General features: G+C 43.9%; 1 non-coding gene across 1 annotated transcript; it reads left to right on the forward strand.

The window, feature by feature from the left end:
• The first annotated feature begins 5,879 nt into the window (after window positions 1-5,879).
• LOC145565764 (small nucleolar RNA R71) lies at window positions 5,880-5,985 on the forward strand. The gene has a single exon (XR_014095148.1). It is a non-coding gene; the product is annotated as a small nucleolar RNA R71 (small nucleolar RNA).
• Window positions 5,986-6,951: the final 966 nt, after the last annotated feature.

Consider the following 6,951-nt stretch of genomic DNA (forward strand, 5'->3'; position numbering starts at 1 on the left):
ACATGGCAGCATTTTTTTTCGATTCTGAAGATAGGTTTGGCCGAACCAAGGGTATGTTCGGTCGAACCACAGTAACAGTTCGGCCGAACTCCCCTTTGGTTCGGTCGAACCATTGCCAAAACTCTACATTTTAAAATCCGGGCAGAAAGTTCCAGCAAAATCGCAAAAAGAGAGGAGTGACCGAACCCAGAGAAGTTCGGCCGCACTACGAATTAAGTTCGGTCGAACCATACTTGGGTTCGGTCGAACCTATGCTGGAACTGCAAATTTTCAGATTCTGGCAGAAAGTTGCTGGAAATTTCTAAAAATTAAGGAGTGACCGAACCAGGGAAGTTCGGCCGCACTACAGTATAAGTTCGGTCGAACCTCCCATGGGTTCGGTCGAACCTTCTGCCAGAAGTCAATATTTTTGTTTTTGGCAGAATGTTGCCATAAATCCTTGAAATTGCTACAGTGGCCGAACATGAAGTGGTTCGGCCAAACTTCCATAAAGAATCACGCAAGTAAAAATAGTCCTCTAACACACATCTAAACACATTACAATCATGCTGGATGCAAAGTATATCTAAAGCCCAAGCACAATCAAATCCCAAAAATCCAAACAATCCAAAGTCGTAGATGGAAAAATAGAAGCAACATTAAAAGAAAAAGTATAAAAGGGTTAGAAACTCGGGTTGCCTCCCGGAAGCGCATTTGGTTAACGTCGTTAGCTCGACGTTCCTTGAGTTGATCAAGGAGGGTCGAATTGACGATGCACATCAAGAAGTGTCACAGAAACTGGTTCATCACTTGGGAATCCTTCATGATAGGGCTTGAGACGGTGACCGTTGACTTTGAAAGGGGAGTGGCCGTCTTGGGAAATTTCGTAGGCTCCATAAGGAAACACTTCCGTGACAATGTACGGCCCACTCCATCTTGACCTAAGTTTGCCCGGGAAAAGCTTCAAGCGGGAGTTGAATAGGAGGACTTTTTGGCCTCTGACGAATGCCTTCTTGACAATTTGAGCATCGTGCCAAGCCTTAGTCCGCGCCTTATACATGCTTGCGCTATCGTAGGCATTCATCCTCAACTCCTCTAACTCATGTAGCTCTAGAAGCCTTTGCTCACCCGCACTATGGAGATCAAAGTTGATTTGCTTGATTGCCCAATGCGTTCGATGCTCCATCTCCACGGGCAAATGACAATTTTTCCCATAGACAAGCTTGTAGGGAGTGGTCCCTATTGGGGTTTTGAAGGCGGTCCTATAAGCCCATAGTGAATCAATAAGTTTGGAGGACCAATCCTTCCTTGTCCTAGCAACCGTCTTCTCCAAAATCACCTTGAGCTCTCTATTGGTGACCTCCGCTTGGCCACTCGTTTGAGGGTGGTATGCAATCCCTCGCTTGTGAGAAACCCCATATTTATCAAGTAGTCGAACGAAGGTGTGGTGCTTGAAATGCGATCCCCCATCACTAATTATTGCTCTTGGAACACCAAATCTCTGGAAGATCACCTTTTTGAAAAGGTCGACCACCACCTTAGAGTCATTCGTTGGAGAAGCCACAGCCTCCGCCCACTTAGATACATAGTCAACGGCGACCAAAATATATTTGTTCCCATGTGAAGAAATGAAAGGGCCCATGAAGTCTATAGCCCACACATCAAAAACTTCAAGCTCAAGGATGGGATTTTGCGGCATTTCATCCCTTCTAGAAATATTCCCCATCCGTTGACATCTATCACAAGTTTTGACAAATATCCACGCATCCTTGAATAGAGAAGGCCAAAAGAGCATAGATTGAAGGACCTTTGAGGCGGTCTTTTGAGCACTCATATGCCCACCACAAGGAGAAGAGTGGCACATATGGAGAACACTTTGAACCTCGTCGTTGGGGACGCATCTCCTCAACAAACCATCGACCCCTCTTTTCAATAAAATGGGATCATCCCAAATGTATCTCTTGGCCTCGTGCTTGAGTTTTCGACGTTGTTGTGAAGTGAAATCTGGTGGTATGGCACTACAAGCTAAGTAATTCACAATATCTGCATACTAAGGCTCCGATTTCACTTCAAGGACATAAAGCACATCATCTCTTAGAGCGTCCTCTATTGGCAAGCCATCATCTTCAAACCTTGCACCGCCCAACCTTGAGAGGTGATCCGCCACCACATTCTCGGCTCCCTTCTTGTCTCTCATCTCATAATCAAAGTCTTGGAGGACTAAAACCCATCTCAACAACCTTGGTTTAGCTTCCTTCTTCCCTATCAAATATTTGAGAGCCGAGTGGTCGGTATACACAATTGTCTTAGAACCAATGAGGTAGGTTCTAAACTTCTCGAATGAATGGATAACCGCTAGGAACTCCTTCTCGGTAGTTGTGTAGTTTCGTTGGGCATCATTGAGAGTTTTAGACAAATAATGTATGACATGAAGTTTTCCATTCTTTCGTTGTCCAAGAACCGATCCAATGGCCTCGTCGCTTGCATCTCACATGAGCTCAAATGAAAGAGACCAATCCGGACCTTGGACAATAGGAGCGGTGCAAAGGGCTTCTTTCAACCTACAAAAGGACTTATGACAAGCATCATCAAACACAAACTCCTTATCCTGTTGCAATAGGGATGTGAGAGGCTTAGCAATCATTGAAAAATCTTTAATAAAGCGCCGATAGGACCCGGCATGGCCAAGAAAAGACCTCACTTCCCTCACGTTGGTGGGGGGAGGAAGTTTTTCGATGACCTCAACCTTGGCTCTATCGACCTCAATGCCGGCATGGGAAATTTTGTGCCCAAGAACAATCCCACTTTCGACCATAAAGTGGCACTTTTCCCAATTCAACACGAGGTTAGCCCTCTCACACCTTTCTAGGCAACGAGATAAATTAGATAGACAATCTTCATAGGTGGCTCCTCCAACGGAGAAGTCATCCATGAAGACTTCTATCTCATCCTCAATCATATCACTAAAAATGGACATCATGCAACGTTGGAATGTTGCGGGGGCATTACAAAGCCCGAAAGGCATCCTACGATACGCATAAGTACCGTAGGGGCATGTGAAAGTTGTCTTCTCTTGATCCTTAGGGTCAATTGGGATTTGGAAAAATCCCGAGTAACCATCAAGGAAACAATAGAAGGAATGCTTTGTAAGCCTTTCCAACATTTGATCAATGAACGGTAGTGGAAAATGATCTTTGCATGTACTTGTTTTAAGTTGGCGATAGTCAATACACATGCGCCAACCGGTAACAAGTCTAGTGGGTACTAGTTGATCATGATCATTTTTCACTACCGTCATGCCCCCTTTCTTAGGCACAACTTGCACGGGAGATACCCAATCACTATGAGCAATTGGGTAAATAATTCCCGCATCAAGAAGCTTAGCCACTTCTTTCCGCACAACCTCTTGCATGGAAGGGTTAAGCTTTCTTTGCCTTTGCCTGACGGGTTTGGCATCTCCCTCTAGATCAATTTTGTGCATACATAAAGATGGACTTATACCCTTGATATCATCAATAGTATAACCCAAAGCTTTTTTGTGATTTCTCAAAACATTGATCAAGAGGGAGGTTTGCTCCTCCGTTAGATTAGAATTTACAATCACGGGGAAAGACTCGTTGGGACCAAGAAATGCATACCTCAAGCCCAAAGGTAGAGGTTTCAAGTCTACCTTTGGTGCTCCCTTACCATTGGGACTCTCTTCTCTTTCTTCAACTTGAAAGAGGTCGTGAATGTAAGGAGCCTCTTCTTCCATGCTCGCGCCCTTGCACTCCTTGCTTTCCTCAAGCAAATCCTCATAGAATTGTATGTCTTCTTTGTGAGTACCTATCTTTGATTCATTCAACAACACACTTTCAAGGGGATCATTAGTGGCATGCAAGTGGGAGCGAGAAAATTCATCAAGAACCGTATCAAGAATATCTACCCTAAAGCATTCACCACTTGAGGAGGGTTGTTGCATGACATTGTTCAAATCAAACTCAATAGAATCATTGTCAATTTTCAAGGATATCTTCCCCTCCTTCACATCGATGATAGCTCTAGAAGTGGCTAGAAATGGCCTACCCAAAATTATAGGAATCCTCTCATCCTCATCCATTTCTAGCACATAGAAATCCACGGGGAATGTGAACTTTCCTACCCTAAGGGGAATGTCCTCAACTTTGCCCATGGGGAACTTAACGGAACGGTCCGCTAGTTGGAGAGTAATGTTAGTGGGAGAGAGGGTTCCTACACTAAGCTTTTGGTAGACGGAATAGGGCATGAGACTCACACTTGCTCCTAAATCACACAAGGCTTTATCAAATTCAATGCCATTGATAGAGCAAGGGATGGAAAAGTTACCCGGATCTTTCAATTTGGTAGGTAGTTTGTTGGAAAGAATTGCACTACAATTGGCGGTTAAACTCACCGTCTCACACTCCCTTCTTCCACTCAAAAGATCTTTCAAAAATTTGGAATAGTGGGGCATTTGCTTCATAGCATCAACAAAAGGGACGGAGATATGCAAATTCTTAATGACTTCCAAAAACTTCCCAAATTGGGCATCAAGTTTAGCTCTCACAAATCGTTGTGGAAAGGGTAGCTTTTCCTCTCTAGGTTGGCGATTTAGGGGCAAGGGGGTGGCTTCTTTTTCCTTGAGCACCTCAACCTGTTTTTCTTTTTCAACACTCAATGGCTCATTGGGTTTTTCACCCTCATTCTCTAACTCCGCCTCTTCTTGGGGTTCTTCCTCAATTAAAGGGTCACTCCCTACTACCTTCCCACTCCTTGTTGTCACGGCATACAAAGGTTTTGGGTTGACTCCTTGACTTGGGATGTGAGAAGAAGAAGGAGAAGAAGAAGAAGGGGATGAATTAGATGCAAGTTGAGCAATTTGAGTCTCAAGCATTTTCATATGAGCATTGGTTCGTTTTTGAGCCTCTTCATGCTTCTTTTGATCCTCCTCACGCATTTTTAAAAGAGCATCTAATTTAGCCATCACGGGATCTATTGGAGGGGCTTCAATTTGAAGAGGTTGTTGAGGTGGAGGAAGTTGGGGTTGATGGAAACCCGGAGGCCTATTAGTTTGGGCATAGTTAGAAACAAATTGGCCCCTATTGCCTCCGGTGCCTTGGTTAGGAACATTCATTTGTTGATTGTTTCCCATGTTACCTTGGTCACCAAAATTTTGATTTTGATGGTCTTGGTATCGGGGATTAGGTTGTTGGTTTTGATTACCATATCCTCTTTGGTTAGAGTAGCCCCTTCCATTGAAATTGGAAGGGCCTCCCCCACCATGGTATTGGTTATCATAACCACCACCGTTTTGGTTCCAACCACGGTTTCCACCTTGATTCCAATTCCCCATTTGATTGGAGTTTGGCCTCAAGTTTCCTACATTTCCCATTCTAGGAGCAAAATTCATAGCATTGACATTTTCCATATTACTATCATGTTCATGGGAAGGGGGTTGAACTTCACAAGCATAGACACATTGAGAGGTATCATGATCATAGGTTTCACAATTAGAACAAAACATGCACCCTTGGGGCATTGTATTGTAAGAAGAGGGGGAGGAAGTATCCATACCATTGCCTCCCTTGGTTGAAGGGGAGATATTACCATGAGGGTTGGGCCTTTCTTTCATCAATTCATCCATTTGCTTGGTCATTTTGGAGATTTGGGTAGAAAGGTTGTTGATTGCGTTGGCTTGCTCCAATGCATAAACGCCCTTGCTAGAAGTAGCATCCCTTTCTCCTTCGTACCAATCATCATAGTGCTTTGCGGCTTCCTCTATAATACACTCCACTTCATGCTCTCCTTTGTTCATAATTGGACCACCGGCCGCGGCGTCTAGGCTTGTTCTTCCTTGAGGTGTGAGACCTCCATAGAAAGTGTGAATGAGTTGATACTTGGGTATCCCATGGTGTGGGCATTGACGTTGAAGCTCTTTGTATCGTTCCCATGCCGCACTTAGAGACTCACCACTCTTTTGGCGAAAACCTTGAATCAAAGACCGAGCCTCGGCGGTCTTCCTATGGTTATAAAACCTCCTCAAGAAAGCCGTAGTCACTTGGTCCCATGTCGTGAGAGAATTAGGGGGCACCTCCTTCTCTAGCCATTCTAGACCTCTCCCAATTAGCGAAAATGGAAACATTTTGAGGCGAATATATTCTTGAGTCACTCCATTGGCCTTTATTGTGTCACAATATTTCTCAAACTCTTTTAGGTGCTCATGAGGACTCTCAAACTTTCCACCCGAGAATTTTTTCCTCTCAATCAAGGCAATCAAATTAGGCTTGATCTCGAAATTGTTGGCTTGAGTAGTAGGAGTTAGGATCCCACTTTGCGCTCTAAAAGCTTCGGGGGCCCCAAGACGACTCAAAGGCGTATTCTCTCCCATTTTAGAACCTTCTTTACTTTCAAACTTATAGGCTGAGAAAGGGTTGATTTCTGAATTCGAAGATGATTTAGGGCTATCTAATTCTTCACTTGAGGGTGAAGAGGGTGGAGTATCTTCTAATTCTCTTACTCCTCTCGTTGGAGTGCGGGAATTTCTACTCCTTGCTCTTGCTTCTCTTCGAAGTAGGGACAAAGACCTCTCTAGCTCTAAATCGATGGGAATTAAAGATCTTGAGCGGGTTCGTCCTCTGTTCATACAACAAAGCTAAGAAGAACGTAAGCACTGACAAGTAACAAAAGTAGCGAACACTAACAAATAAAGGTGAGATAGTCTTAAACAAGCAATGAAATAGCAATGGAAACCGTCGTCCCCGGCAACGGCGCCAATTTGACAAGGTAATAATCGTGTCGTTGAGCGACTACACCTAAGTCAAATTAATTTATAACGATCTACCAACCTAATACGTGTATAGGGTAAATAGAGGGGTCGAACCACAGGGAGACATGTATAAACACCGCATTCACTACTTAAGACTTTAAGCTATCTCGGGACAAGAAGTATGAATAACTAAGAGATTAAACTAAGGA

This window comes from Chenopodium album, chromosome 1 (assembly GCF_948465745.1).
Source record: "Chenopodium album chromosome 1, dcCheAlbu1.1, whole genome shotgun sequence".
NCBI classification, from domain to species: Eukaryota; Viridiplantae; Streptophyta; class Magnoliopsida; order Caryophyllales; family Amaranthaceae; genus Chenopodium; species Chenopodium album.